General features: G+C 41.9%; 1 long non-coding RNA gene across 1 annotated transcript in view; it reads left to right on the forward strand.

Moving 5' to 3' along the window:
- Nucleotides 1–5654: 5654 nt before the first annotated feature.
- The window catches only part of LOC128112481 (uncharacterized), a 47824-nt gene continuing 37414 nt past the window's right edge, over nt 5655–16064 (forward strand). The window contains exon 1 of the long non-coding RNA XR_008218994.1: nt 5655–6099. This is a non-coding gene — a long non-coding RNA (uncharacterized LOC128112481). The remainder of the gene's footprint in view (nt 6100–16064) is intronic.

Consider the following 16064-nt stretch of genomic DNA (forward strand, 5'->3'; position numbering starts at 1 on the left):
CCCCTTGTCTATTAGTGTCACTCTTGATCAGGTCTTGTTGAAGCAGCCATATTGTTAAGGTTTCACAGGTATAAGCTAGCTTCCCTGTCGTTTCTAGGAGACACAATCTCACAGCCGTCTCCCTGGTCCTCTGGTTCTTATAATCTTTCCTCCCTGCTCCCAAGATGTTCTCTGCGCTTCAGTACAGGAGTTGTGTCGTAGAAGCATCATTTTGGTGTTGAGCATCCCACAGTCAGTTGATCTCTGCATTTTGACCAGTTGTGGTTTTCTGTAATGGTCTCCATCTGCAGCAAAGAGAAGATTCTTTGATGAGAGATGAGATCTACACTGTGGGTATGAAAATAAGTATTTATATACAACAGAAGTGCCCCCTCTAACCCTCCCTTAAATCCAGGAGACACACAAAGTGCATGTGTTACATTTCAGTTATAATACAAACCTGCTTATTACCTGTTTACAGATTAATACATGGCCTACTTTCTTTCCCAATTGTAAAATTTTATGTTGCTATTAGTGCCAGGTAATGGATTAAATATACCTATCAACAAATTAATTGCATTCACTTGTACAATACATAAAAGATTTTCCTTTCATTGAACCAGTGTAAATTCATTTTCATTAAAACCACAGGACTGGTGTGGCATCCCTTTGGATTTTTACTTATGGGATGATGTGCTGACTTTGACACAAAATCTGTAAAATTCTGTCACACTGTTGTTCGGACACATTAAGATAAAGCTAAAAATATTTCCAAGCTAATACACTGAGAAAATAGAACCATAATTCTGCAATACATCTTTTGTGTTGGGATTGTGTGTGCATGCATATGCACAAGCATACATGTTTAAAGCAAACCAGTAAAGGAGAGGACAAAATCCTTTGATTCACTTACGTACTTGTGAATGGAAAAATTTATAATGCAAATTTCACTCATTAAAAAACTTAGATACAAATTACAACATTACAGATAATCTTTCATTTCACATGAAGAACTTAGAGACTCAAGTATGAGTACTCCAGATAAATGTTACACAAATTGGAAGCATCTTGAATTGTTAAGTATTAGGATATTAAAGTAGGTCACACAGTGTGGGTTTCTATGTGTTGAGGATTACAGACTTATGACAGCATAGTAAATGGTGAGAGCATTGCAAAATATTCCTGAAAATTAAAGACCATTGTTCCTCCCAAATCAACAACTATTTCATATATATTTTACCTTTGTTATTTTGGAAGTATTATGTCATTAGTGATCAGATAGCTATATTATGCCTTTTCTTTTTGAAGCAGAATGTTTTCTTAATTTGTAAATAACCTGTTGTCTAAATTTTATCTACTGTCTTTTATAATAAACATATGCTCCTATATGAAAAAATTTGGGTCAAAGATACTTGGATTTATGTATAGATATAATTGAATATTCTTCAGCTTTAAAAGGAAATAGATTCAGACCCAGGCCACATACAATATGAATCAATCTTGAGGACATCATGCTAAATGAAATAAACCAGTCATAAAAAAAACAAATGCTGTATGATCCCCCTTGTGTGGAGTCTCTAGAGCTGTCCATCTTAGAAGTAGAAAGGGAAGTAGAATATGGTTCCTATGGGCTGTGGGGAGCTGGAAAAGGGAAGTTAAATGGTCATAGAGTGTCACATTTGCTCAATGCAAAAACTCAGTAGAACTGTTTTCCAACAACGTAGATGTGTTTAACACTACTGAACTGAACCTATAACAACAGTTAAGATAATAAGTTTCATGTTGTATTTGTGTGTATGGGGGGGGTGCATTAGCCACAATCATAATAATCAGAAGAATAAATTTAAGTTTTTTGAAATCTGAACGTTAGCCTTCCCTACCCACTTGCTGGTGAATTTACGTAGCCTTCCCACATCTCAGTTTCCTCACCTATTGAGAAGGATGTGGTCAGTGTACAAAGGCAGTGGAGTACCACTCTGCCACTTCCCAGCCTGAGGTATGCTGGGCCAACAACTCAGCCTTTCATGACTCAGATGCTATGTATAAAATTGGGTTGACAACAGTAAGGTAGTGGTGAAGGATAGATGCATGTAAATATATAATGAGGAATAACTTGGCACAGTCAGTCTTATATAAATATCTCTATATTATCACAGAGTTTGAAGATTCAATGAGTCAATGCAGATAGAGTACTTAGGACAATGCTCAAAATGTAACTCTTTCATAAATAGTAACTCGACCTCAAAGGTATCTCATTCTTTGAACTTCATTAGGTAAAAGCAAATCTTAGATTAAAAATAATTTTTAAAGTAATATTAAAAAATAGAGTAGCTGTACCCCTAACAATGTAGAAAATTGAGTGAGGATCCAGGAAGGAGCTTGGATATTGACATTTACATGTCCCCTCCTGGCTTCTACATGTGTAACTATGATAGTTTGGATTAAAATGTCACACAAAGACTATATGATAAAGGCTTTTTTTTATCAGTCAATGGGCTTTTGAGAAATGGTTGGATCATGAGAGGCCAAACATCACCAATGGGCAGACCTATTGTTGGGTTCATAACTTGATGGCATTGTTGGGATGTGGTGAAAATCTGAGGAGGTGGGACCTGGTTGGAGGAAGTGGTGACTGGAGGTATGCTCTTGTCCCTTGCTGCTTCCTATTTTCTGTCTGTTGTTGACCCACCAGTGGCTACAAGCTCAGCAGCTTTACTCCACCATGCATTTCATTACATGTTTGGTCACAATGGAAGCTCCCAGGAAAGGTTCTACACAACTGTGAATAGAAACCTCTGAAGCTGTATGCCAAAATAAACCTTCCTTCCTTCTAAGTCATTCCCTCAGGTAATGGTCACAGCAATGGAAAGCAGACCAATGCTGTGGAATAATCCTTCTGTGAACACTGTGAAGATGTGTTGCTCTCATTGTTAATAAAAAACTGGTTGGCTAATGGCTAGGCAAGATTTCGGGACAGAGAGAATACTGGGGAGAAGAATGGTGGAGTCAGAGGAGACACCATGAGATGAAGAGCAAGCAGGATGGGAAATCTGTACATTAGGTAAACAAACCTTGGGGCAGCACATAGATTAATAGAAATGGGTTAATTTAAGTTATAAGAGCTAGCTAAAAACAAGCCCAAGCTATCAGCTGAGCATTTATAATTAATATTGTCTCTTTGTAGTTATTTGGGAACTGGCTAGCCAGACAGAAAAGTCTGCCTACAGACCAATGCCATAACATTTCTCAGAAGAGCTAGGTTGTTATATGGAAAGTGCAGGTGGACCTAGCATTCTGGTCTATAATCTAGCTGAGTGTATTTTAAATCACTTCATATTTTAAGTATTGGCTGCTTTAGGTAGAGTCTTTCTAATTATTGCAGGTTGAACCTATGTGTTGATGGGGATCTAGCTATTAATAAATATTAATATCAATGAACTAGTAAAGGTGCTTGTAATTTGCATTTGCCCTTGCAAATCCATCTATTTTGGTTGATCATAGAGGAGATCTTTATTTACTTTCATTATCTATTCTGTAAGGTATCCAACTATGAATCAACTTGCTTCTTACAAGAGAAAAATCTCAAAATCAAGAACTCTTTTTACTAGTGTCATAATTAGCTTCAGTTGTCAACATGACATACCTCGAACTTGCTATGTAGACTAGGCTGGCCTAGAACTCACAGAGATCTGTCTGTCTCTGTCTCCCGAGTGCTGGAATTAAATGCTGGCACCACCATATTTGCTCCCGCAAATTACTTAGACAGATGGTATTTATATGTCTCTTCATATAGCCTCTGTTGTATCTGTTTCCCAGATAGGAATGTTTCAATAGCAGGACTGAAGATGCTTCTGTAGTTGGACAGGGGTGAGCTTTGCAACACGGAGCTGAAGAATTTGAACCTAACTGCACTGTAAACTAAAAGCTTTGAAAGAAAAATATGGGAGGAAATCTACAGAGCTAGGTGAAGAGTTTTAGACTTGATATCACAAGCACAGCCCATGTAGGGAATCTTGATGCGTTGGACTTTGTTCAAAAGAAACGTTTCCTTTTGTAAGCAGATGCTAAGATGATAAAAAAGTCAAAGTACAGAGCTACAGAAAGCATTCTCAAACCACATTATCTGAGAAAGAATTTATATCTAGAATATACTAAAAGCCCTCACAAGTCAATAGTCAACAAATAATCCCTCTGGGATGTAGAGATCTCACTGGAAAGCATAGACAAATGATAAAGAATACAAAAAAAGGCATTCATCATCATAAGCCATTGTGGAAATGCAAAGTCAAGCCACAATGAGAAGTCACCACCCACCAGTCAACATGACTAAGATAAAAAAATAAAGATTGAATAAAATGCTGGAAAAACGCGATGAAGCTGCCTTTTCCTCCATTGTATGAGACACCAGAACATGCCACCTCAAAGCCTGGCCATAGGAGACCAGAATGTGATGCTCCAAATGGTCCCCTTTAGCATACAGATTATTTTGAGATAATCAGCTGAAACTATGTGAAACTATAGACCCAGGAAAAGTTCTAAAAACAGAGCAGAATTTTGTCTTTTAAGAGCAGTTTATATCTGTAAGGGAGAGCTCTGTTTGTAAGAGAGACCCAGGAAGATGATGTCTGTAAATCAATGAGAGTTTGAAGCCAGCCTAGTCTACCTAGAAAGTTCCAGGATGGCCAGGGCTGCACAGTGAAACCCTGACTCAAACACCGTAGGACAGAATACAATGTCGAATCCTCAGGAGCCGGAGTTGCGGGTGGTTGTGAGCCCTTCAGTGTGGCTGCTGGGAACTGAACTCTGGTCCTCTGCAAGAACAGCAAGCACCATTAACAGCTGAGGCATCTCTCCAGCTCCCAGACAGCACCTTTAAACAGGAATTCAAAACCACCTCTTTGAGGTTTACTCATATGCTTGAGTATCTTGAATGAAGTATACAAGTTAATAAACTTCTAATTGTTTTCCTTTTATTAATACACTTTTAGATGGGGTTTCTCTTTGTAGCCCTGACTGTTCTGGAACTCACTCTGTAGACCGGGCTGCACAGAGGTCAACCTGCCTCTGCCTCCCAAGTGCTGGGATTAAAGGTGTGCACCACCATCACCACCCAGCCATCTTTTTTATAGGAACCCATCCCAGCAAAGAACTAGGGAAGGTAAAGAGAAAACTCTTCCTGCCAACCAGTATAAAATGGTTCAGCCACTCAAGAAAGTGGTTTACTAGCTTCTTGAAAAGTTAAACATGAAGCCAGGTGTGGTGGTGCACGCCTTTATTCCCAGCACTTGGGAGGCAGAGGCAGGTGGATCTCTGTGCAGCCTGGTCTACAGAGTGAGTTCCAGGACCACCAGTGCAACACAGAGAAACTCTGTCTCAAGAAAGAGAGAGAGAGAGAGAGAGAGAAGAGGAAAAAGAAGAAGACAAACATGCACTTAACAGAATAAATCAGTAACTGCTCTCTGACATTCACTTCCAAAAAATAAAACACACTTTTGCAAACCCTATACATAAGTGTTGTGTGGGAGATGTAAAGAAACATCTATTAACCCTAGGTAGGCACTGACACCCCGAAGAATGGCTCCCATCCAAGACCAGCTTGGTGAACCAGTGAGTTAATTGGGGTTACTTACAGGGGCACAGATGACTCCCAGGCACCTGCTTTGCTGAAAGCCCTGCCCAGTATGGGTGCTGACTCATGGAGGCTGCATCACTATAGTTACACATCCAGGCAGCCTTCTGTCTCCTGTACACCCTAGCACATACACCAGACTGCGGGAACCTGTGGGGTGGGTAGGAGGGGGTAGATAGCCGGATCTCAGGCGAGAGTCTGATGACCTCCTCGCCACTCATCCTTCTATGAGGAAATAGTAATAGTCCTGATTCTATGAGGGTGACCACAGTTGCTCTGACTCAAGGTGGTAGAGGGTCATGTCATGCCCGGCGGAGTTCTGCTCCAGATATTTATATTCAAGGCTCGTAGCAGCTTTGTGATGAAGAACCAACAGTAGGAAACAGCTCTCCAGTGAGTGCGCAGTTAAGCTGTAACCAGGCTATACCACAGAACACTGCTCAGCCATAAACCAGATGGAGCGGCAATACACGCAACCGGGATCCATCAAGGTAATTAGTGTGCGCAGCAAAAGCTAATCCCTAGGGTTAGCTAATGTACATCCCATTTATGTAATGTGATGGTTAGTAATGATCATTACCACCTGAAGATCTAGAATTACCGAGGACAAACCTCTGGGCATGTGTAGGAGGGAATTGTGACAGCCGAGATGAGAGTTCCACCCTAACCACAGGCGGCACCAGTCCACGGGTTAGAGTCCAATGAATAAAAGGGAAAGGGATCTGAGCTCCAGCGTTCCTCTCTCGGGGCTTTCTTCCTGCGGATGCAACGTGACCTGCTGCCCCAAACTCCTTCACTTGTGACTTCCTCATCAAGATGGATAATGTGCTCTTTCACTGCGAGCCGAAAGAAGCCTTCCTTCCTTAAGTTCTTTTGGCAGGTTATCTTATCATCTCATTGAGAAAAGTCATTAGTACGAGTACATTTCTGAAACAGCAAGATTGTAATTATGGTGAACAGGTCAGCGATGACCAGGAGTCGTGGATGTGGGCTTGTAACAGGCAGTGGGAGGCAACTCTGTGGGGATGGGGTAGCTGTAGATAAGCTTGCATAGAAGTGCATGCACACCACCTGTTATAAGAGGATGGAAACTGAATACGCTGTCCAGAGTACACGAGTCTCCGGATTCTCGTATTGACATTGTCTTATAAGTCTTGAAAATGTTAATTTTAAAAACTTTTAAGTTTCAAAGTTGTGTGCATATGTCTGTGTCTCTGTGTGGGAAGAAGGTGTCAGATGCCCTGGACCTGGCGTTACAGGCGGTTGTGAACCACTTGATGTGTGTGCTGGGAACTGAACTCTGGTCTGCTGCATGAGCAGTATACACTCTTAACCACTAGGCCGTAAAATATTTTAACAATGAAGGGTAGTAGACATATGTACTTGTTTATTTATTACAACTTCTTTTGAACGTATATTTAAAAAATAAAACATTTGTAAAAACTGTACTTGAGCCGGGCGATGGTGGCGCATGCCTTTAATCCCAGCACTCAGGAGGCAGAGCCAGGCAAAGCTCTGTGAGTTCAAGGCCAGCCTCGTCTACAGAGTGAGATTCAGGACAGGCTCCAAAGCTGCACAGAGAAACTCTGTCTCAAAAAACAAAACAAAACAAAACAAAAACCCTATACTTGAGCATAAAACCATTTTTGTTGTCCTTTTTACCCTCTTCCCCTCTTCCTTTTTTGCAGACAACAGCTCACTATGTAGCCCAGGCTGGCCTCGAGTATCCCCAATGCTAGGGTCACAAGCATGGGCCATCATGCCGGCTTTTACAATATTCTGTAATATAAACATCACCTCAGGATGTATACACTTAAGTATTTTACACATAATTCTGATTTGTTGCAATGGGTATATCTGCCCCACCATGGGATTCCTGTGTTCTGTTGCTGAATATGTGGTTATGGTATGTTTGGTATGTTAGCTATGCACCGTGGTAGGGTTTCCCAGACTTTTCCTCAAGGCGTTTAAGTATGGTAAGTAGTACTGGATTGACTGGTTTCACCCTTGTGGTTGCTTTGGTAAAAGTCCCATGTTGAGTCTTGCTAGAGCACACCTAAACCCTTGGGTGGTAGAGCGTTATCAGCCTTGTTCATAACTATCACTTACCGACTTGGTCTTTTGATGGACTTTCCACAGTGGCCAATGTGTCCCATAGACTTACAGTGAGTACGTGAAGTGGTACGATCATTTAGAATTGCAGTTTTTATTTATATTTATGATGGGGAGGGCACGTAGGCCATGGCACACATGCGGGGGTCAGAGGACAACTTGCAAGAATCAGCTCTCTGCGTTTACCTCGTGGGTCTCAGGGGTCAAATCCAAGCCATTAGACTTGGTGGCATGTGCCTTTGCTCACTGAGCCATCTCATCAGCCCTGAAATTATGTAACCTTTTAAAAGCATAGAATGCACACAATGCCGTATTAATCTCCTTTTCTGCACTTTTCTTGCATCTGTTACCTTATTTAGAGCCCGCTCACAAAAAAAAAGGGTTCCAGTGAACACGCTCCCTTTCTTTTGGAACATAAGCAGCAGAGGCTATTTTTCTGAGTAAATGTTCCTTGCACATTGTTATTCTAGCAATGCTGTCTTGCTTCAGCCCTCTAAATCTCTTCCCTTGGCTTTTCTGTTCCGTAGTATACTGCTTTGACTGAGCTCAGCTGAGGAAATCACCCATCCTTTGAGCTTAGCATTTGTTTACCTGGATACATTTCTATTTCCTTATCTACTTGTCTAAATACTCTATTTGTCATCAAAATGGGGCTGAGGATGCCGATTAGCTTTGGGTTCTAACTCAAGAAAGCTGCGTTAACCTCAGTTCCTAGTCCAGCCAGCTTTCCATCTCCTGCTCTCCCACAAATCTGTCTCCCAGGAGCACATGTAGCCTTGGGTAGGAGGGAGTGGTGGCTGAGTGTCAGGTGAGGGTCTGATGACTTCCCTGCGTACATGAGGCTCTCAGTTCTATCTCCAACACTCCGGAACATCAAAACCGAACAAACGAAAAGGTACTCAGCGCAAATGGAAACAATGACATAGTATTTTTTAAAGTTTACATCCCTTATATCATTACATCATTACTTCATCTCCGACAGGAGCAAGGATTCAGAGGACAGCACATGTCTACACTGTGGGAAGCTGAATTGTCACCACTTTTTGGAAAGCCCCTTGGCAATAGATATGTACAAAGCCTTTAAAATGTTCATACCAGGGGCCATGAGATGGCTCATTGGTAAAAGCATTTACAGTGCAAGTCTGACCACCTGAATTCAATCCCCAGGGACCCACATGGTGGGGAGAGAGACCTGGTTTCCAAACGTTGTCCTCTGATCTCTTCACATGAACCGTGGGGGGTGTGCATTCACCCACACATCATTTATGCACACACCACACCCCCAATAAATAAATCAAGTAAAATGTTCTTGCCACTTAATCAGCCACTTCGCATCTGGACTTCAGTCTACAGTTGACTAATTAATCAATTACTCTGTGGTTATATTATACTTTTAAGAGCTTATCCCAAGTGACATCTGCTATAGCAAATTTCTAAAGAAACAACTGGAAACTCAGTTCACTGTTTACAGAATATATTCCGATATTAAATTGATCATAATGTTTTAGTTGGGTTATGATTTGCTTTGTGTATTTGTCTTAGCTACTTCTCTGTTGCTGTGGTAAAATACCAAAACCAAGGCGACTTAAGAAAGAGCTTATTTTGGTTTACGGTTCAAGAGGACTAGGAATCCACCATAGCAAGGAGACGTGGCAGGAAGTTACATGCCTGGGGACAGGAGCAGGAGCTGAGAGATTACATCCTCCACTGCAAACAGGAAGCAGGGAGAGTGAGGTGCAAGTTGCTCAAGACTTCTGGCTCCAAGGCGACCAGAACAGTGAGCTTGCTCCGAACAAAAGAACTGTGCTTCCTAGAAACACAGGCCATATCTTTTTCAACTCTGCTCAGGAAACTGATAAGAACAGTAGCTTCTCTTACATCCAGCGCACTGTACTTGCTGGGAACAGATGCGAGTTGTATTTCCACTGTGTACATGAATGGGAGCCCACCCCCCACTCCACCCCAAGTTACATCTTCCTCCAGCAAAGCTAGACTGCCTAAACCTTCCCAGACAGTGCCACCAACTGGGGCAAATGTTCAAGTGCCCAAGACGATGGGGGACATTTTTCATTTAAACCACAACAGCATTTTAAAAAATGTGCTGGCTCTATTGGGACCATGAAATTGGTTTAATTAATATCGATATCTTCCCAAGAACCTCACACTTAACAGATGCTTTGAATAAATTTTATTAACATATTTAAGCTTATCTAATATTTGTCATGAATCAGTGCTATGGAGAATGACGAAAGGAAAAAATTAGGTGTTCTAAATTTAAATACAAGGGCATGAGGGGATGATGTTGAGAAGAAAGTAGATGCTAGATTAATCAGCAGCTGCCAGCAAAACCAACAAAGATTTGTTCGCATTATTTTTGTTGGGTTAGTTTTTGTCCAATCCAGCCCTCACAAATGCAAAGCTCATATTATACCACTGAGCCACACCCCCAGACCATGTTTCCTCTTCCCGAACATGGTACGCTGCTGACCCTGTTACACCTTGCCCGTTAGGTACCTTGAGGAAAGAGAGAAACAATACTTATGGGTTCCAAAGATTTTATTAAATCACCACATAATCAGCTCACTGATCGATCAGGGCTGCAGGTCAAGGACTCAGGAGCCTTGTTTCTCCTGACAGCCCTGAGCAGGGGCAGAAGTGAGGTTTATAAACAGAAAATTCACAAACACTTGTTGTCAAGTAACAGTTACAATTTTCACCAATCAGAATTTAGAGATTAGGGGCTCCCTTGAATGTTCCATCATTGTCGACCAATAGACAATGCAAGCCTTTCAGTCCAACCAATCAGATTGATTTGTTCCTTGTGTTGTTGAGAACAGTCATAGTGTTTCTAAAGAACTAAAGATGCATAACAGCTATTTCTATGGTTTAGGGAGGAGGTTGATCAGTCATTGGAAAGTTCTCAGCTCCCCTAGGGCTTGGGAACCTGAACTTTATTTCACCCTACAGGTAAAATAGAGTCTGAAGTAAAAATGTCAGTACTCAGGCCAAGGTGCTTTTGCCTGCTCCCTTCAATACCCTGACTTAAATGCCACAGAGCAGATTACCAGGGCCATTGATTCCCATTTCTCCTACACTTCCTGGCCTCTTAACTCCAAGAAATCTGGAAGTAACGATTCATCTTCCTGATGAACTGCCCTCCTGTGCCAAAGTACTTCACCATTTATCAATAGCCAACTGTTATGGAACTCTGTCCTCTGAGCATAATGTGGCCTTGATGCCTTGAAATCAAAGCAGCTTCAATTACACACATATGACCCTCATAAGTCCCAGCCAGGCAACCAACACCCCCCATGGAAGGGTAAAGAGCTCAGAGACAGACGCACGAGGGACTGAAGAGGAGAGGCTTTCAAGGCAGCCCCTGGGCAGCTCAAAGGGTGGCTCACGAGGCCCCAGCCCTTCCAGAGGATGTGTAAGTAGTTAACAATTGGAGGGAAGATATGAGGAGGTAGAGGTTATTCTTTGGTTGTGTGCTGTTCCTACATTGTCCAGGGTCCTGTATGTACCACCACTTAAACTTACTGGTCCTTAAAGCTGAACTCGGGTGGAATTATTTCTTTCAACTGTCACTGATGCCCTATCTGGAGTGAATAAATATTGTTCTCATCTCACCAGGAAAAGTCACATGACACTTGATGGTTGAGTACGGACAAAAGATGCATTTGGGAGAAGCAATTGCATTCTCCCTAGTATGAGATGTGCAACTGAAGCTAAGCCATCTGAGGGCGGGGCACCCATGGGGCAATTCTGATGTGGCCACCCTTCCCCATGTGGGGAATTACAAGACTTTCTTGCCATAGTAACAATTGCATTGTTCCTGCCATGGGTGATAACACATGGAAGTGGTGCTGTATTATATGAAGGTAGAGTGTCTATGGGGGTTTTCTCAGGGTGGTCATTTTCTTCTATGTGATATAGAATGCTACACCTCCTTAATGAATGGGGTCTACCACATGAGTACAGGAACACCATCAAAAATGGCTGATGGATTAGGGACTCTATTGCAGCCCTTGAAAGTAGCATTATGCAGCAGGATTGTAAGAACTCTGGCATTAGTTGTGTGGCCTTTGATGTGGGTAATAACACATGCAATTTAGGCTCTGTTGTCCACCCAGAAAGAACTTGCTCTCGTGAGGGACTGAGGATCACAGAGTGAAACTGAAGCAAAAGTGATCCCAAAGCCCACCCCCACAGTGACACACTTCCTCCAACAAGACTACACCTACTCCAACAAAGCCACACCTCCTATTAGTGCCACTCCCTATGAGATTATGGGGGCCAATTACATTCAAACCACCACAGCCTGGCAGATAGTTTTGCTGAATACAGTGGCTGAGGTTGGCAGGACATGTGTTGTCCCAGACTTCTCTGACTTTCATAGTTTCTGTTGAGAAATCATGTGTTATTCTGAAGGGTTTTCCTTTATATGTGACTTGTGCTTTTTTCCCCCCTTTCAGCTTTCAATATTTTTTTCTTTGTTCTGTATGTTTAGTGTTTTAACTAGGATATCTTTAGGGAGTTTCTGTTCTGGTCTTGTCTATTTGGGGTTCTGTGTTCTTGGAGTATCTAGATGGGTATATCTTTAGGGAAGTTTTCCTCTATGATCTTGTTATCCCCTTGCTTTTTAATACCTCCCAGAATTAAGGTGGCATTACTCACGATGGGCTGAACCCTCCCAAATCATAAAGAAAATGCACCACAGACTTGTCTACAGGCCAGTCTGATGAAGGCATGTCCTCGGTTGAGGCTCCCTTTTCCCAGATGACACTAACTTGTGTCAAGTTGACAAAAAGTAACCAGTACAGTGTATTACATCCTAAGGCTTAACATAGCAAAAAACACCTAGAAAGGATTTTGCATAACAGAAATTGATTTTCTTACAGAACACAAGCCTATGAATCTGAAATCAGGCTGTCATCAGTTGGTTCCTTCCAGGAGCTTTGAGGGAACATCTGTTCCTTTTCTTTCAGATCTTCTGGTAGCTGGTGCCACAATCATTGACATTTTTTTGTCTTATGGATGTAGTTTCCCCAGGGAAAATTATGCCTCTGTAGTAATAGGGCATCTTTCCCTGAGTGTCTTCTCATGACCTTCTATAAGCAACAGGCCACATTAGTTATTGGATTTAGGTCCAACCCTAACCCAGTATGATCTTATTTTAGTTGACATCTACAAAGACTTTTTTTCTAATAAGTTTATATCTCCAGCTTCTGTGTTGACACGCATTTGAGAAGGCAATCCTCCTCTTCTCCCCTTCTCTCTCTCTTCTCTGTTCCTCTCTATTCTCTTTTCTTTCCTACCCACCCCCAGTACTGAGTAGAACCAGGACACTGTGCATGCTAGACCACTGAGCTACAGCCTCACTTTATTTTTCCTATGGTTTAGGATAATATGGGGGAAAATATTTCAAACAATTCCAGGCACAAAGCAACCTGGTCTCATGGGCCACTCACTAGATCAAGAATTTTCAGCCTGGACTGGAGTCTTGTCTCTCCATGCTTACCACATGACTTTGGGTGACTGGCTTGAATGTTTTAATCATGAGTTGTCACACTTGTACAAAAAGAAAACTGTAGTTAAGACCTCAACTGTCTCTGGCATCAAGGCACACTTTCTGAGAAGCCCAGGGTAAGCAATCTCATGGGAGAAGTAGGGCATTTGATGGTCATTTTCCCCTCAGTGGACTGGAGGGGAGCAGAAGGCAGTGGCAGAAATTTCAGAACTCATGTGTGCCCTTCAAGAATAACCCAGGAACAAGTCTGTGGCTGAGGCATGACCTGGAGTTTTTAGTGCGATGAAGTTAGCCAGTTTAGAGTCTGAAACAGCCGGGCGGTGGTGGCGCACGCCTTTAATCCCAGCACTTGGGAGGCAGAGCCAAGAGGATCTTTGTGAGTTCGAGGCCAGCCTGGTCTACAGAGCAAGATCCAGGAAAGGCGCAAAGCTACACAGAGAAACCCTGTCTCGGAAAAAAAAAAAAAAAAAAAAAAAAAGAGTCTGAAACAGTTGTGGGGATCAGGAAGTAGGGACAACAGAGTGGAAGTAGAGAAAAATTCACATGGGAGCAAAAGTGGTTGAGTATTCTCAGGACCCAAGGAGAGTTTTTATCCATTGTTCAGAGTTGGGCTATTCACCCATAGAGCTAAGGGCATCCTCCCAACACAAAGGGCACTTCTATTTGTTTCCTAACCCTTCAGTAGCACTTAGGACCTGTCAATGACTCCATGTAGGTGATATTGGGGTAGAAGTGGAGAATAGGATGCTGTGTTCTCATCTGGGGAGTCATGGTGGTACACCCACCCAGGGACCACAAATGTGAGCCTTGCACAGCACAGGGCTCATGCTGAAGCCTGCAGCCAGAGGTGGAGGAGCTTCCTTACTCTTGCTCACCACGAAGTTACAGCTGATTTGATTTGCATTGCAAAGCTTAGAGTCTTTTAACTGACTTCTTTGTTGTCTGAAGCCTCCCTGCCTTCTCCTGCTCCCATGGCCTCCAGAGAGAGTCCAGTGTATTGTGACTTGCACTCAGGCGGTGGCATGTTCATCATCAGGGCAAGCCACCAAGGACTACTCTGTTGATATAAAATTATTTGAATATGTAAATTTCCCCGGGCTCATTTGCAAGTCAAACCTATTCAAAGGCTTTTTCTCCAACGTTATCACAAGCTTGCCTTAATTCTCATCTGTCTACTGGGGATCAAAGGCGTGCACCACCACCACCCAGCTCTTTGTGCACATTTTAAAGAGCTTCTGTAACACGTTTGTTTATTGATGTTTTTGAAACAGGCTCTTACTAGGTAACCCAAGCTAGCTTACAATTCTCCATCCTCCTGCCATGCTGTCCCCAACTGTCACCAGTGTCAAGATCAGAGGTGTGCTCCATTATACTGGCTGTTTCCTGCAGTGTCTTTCACATCTAATTCCCTGTTTATTGTCCGACCTTGGTTCTTTCTTACTTTGCTAGACATATGAAACTATTGCTCTCTACCCTCTATGCCATCTTAGGAACGATGCTCTTCCCACAGGTCAGAGCTATCCTACTACAAACCAGACAAGGAGTAACTATAACCTATTTGAGGCTAGAGGAGTCTCCCCAAGGATTTGTGTCGGTTCCTGGTCTTTGGTTGCTGAGGATGGAACTCAGGTCTTCAGCGTACCAGACATGTACTCTACCACTGAGTTCCATCTCCAGCATTCAGTAGTTTAGTACTAAACATTAGGTAGTGCAAAATGCTGTGGATTTTAATATAATAAACACAAATAATGAATTGGATAAGCCAAATGTTTCCCATAGATTAGTTTAAAGACATTACACTAATTTTTTAAAAGTAACCTATAAACTGATGTTGTAAAAATCCATTTTACTCTTCAAAATATGCATGTTCAGGTATATAAAAAAGAGAACAACTTTGAAATTCCCGTAAGTCTTTGCAAATTCCCATAACTGTCTTCTCTGGCTCATTACCAGCGGCTATTTCAGACTTTTGGAAGTCTAGAAATCTCTCCCAATGCAGTAGTCACACAGCACTATGGGAGGGAAGAAGACCACGGAGCACCAATCAACTTTGACTGGTGGTGGTGACATGTGCACACCCTTAAGGAAAGCTGGGCTAATGATCTCATGATAGAGATCATATTTAACAACACAGGTATTGCTTTGTAAATCTGGTCCGGTAGTTCTGAGCCACATTTAAGGCTATCCATTTATCATCCAAGAGCAGTCAAAAGGTACACTGTTCTGCATTAAAGCAATTACCAGTATTTCCTTTACGTCCAAGAACAGATACCCTGCAGAGCTCTCCCTATCTATGACCATATTTTACCTTCCTGCTTGGAAATGTTTATCTTTCTCTTCCATTGAAACATAAAGAAATACAGTTGCAAGTTATTGTTTAAACGATGTGCCTCTGGACTCCTAGTATCAGTTGGCAAGTAGGCTGGGCTATGTCTGCTATTGCTGTTGCTTACACAGATATATAAGGCTCACTGCTTTTCTTACACTGACAAAATAAAATACATACTGGAAGAAATATAATTTCCACTAGATGCTCTTTAATTTATATACATGTCTGGGGTAATGTATGGTCGTGTTTGCCCAAGTATTGAGAAGATATATCTAAAACTAATAAAAGTAGCTGTGGAAGGTAGGCCAGGAGGTGAAGACTACAGAGACAGAGACCCCAAAAAGGTGTCACTAAAATTACATTTTGTATTTTTATATTAATTAATTTTATATTAATTAATTATATACTGTCATAGTTAGCTTCAGTTGCCAATACACCTAGGGAAAGGGAAACTCACTTGAAGAACTGTCTCATGCAGGTTGGCC

The sequence above is a fragment of the Peromyscus californicus genome, unplaced genomic scaffold (assembly GCF_007827085.1).
Source record: "Peromyscus californicus insignis strain IS unplaced genomic scaffold, ASM782708v3 Scaffold_17__1_contigs__length_78620276, whole genome shotgun sequence".
Classification (NCBI taxonomy): Eukaryota; Metazoa; Chordata; class Mammalia; order Rodentia; family Cricetidae; genus Peromyscus; species Peromyscus californicus.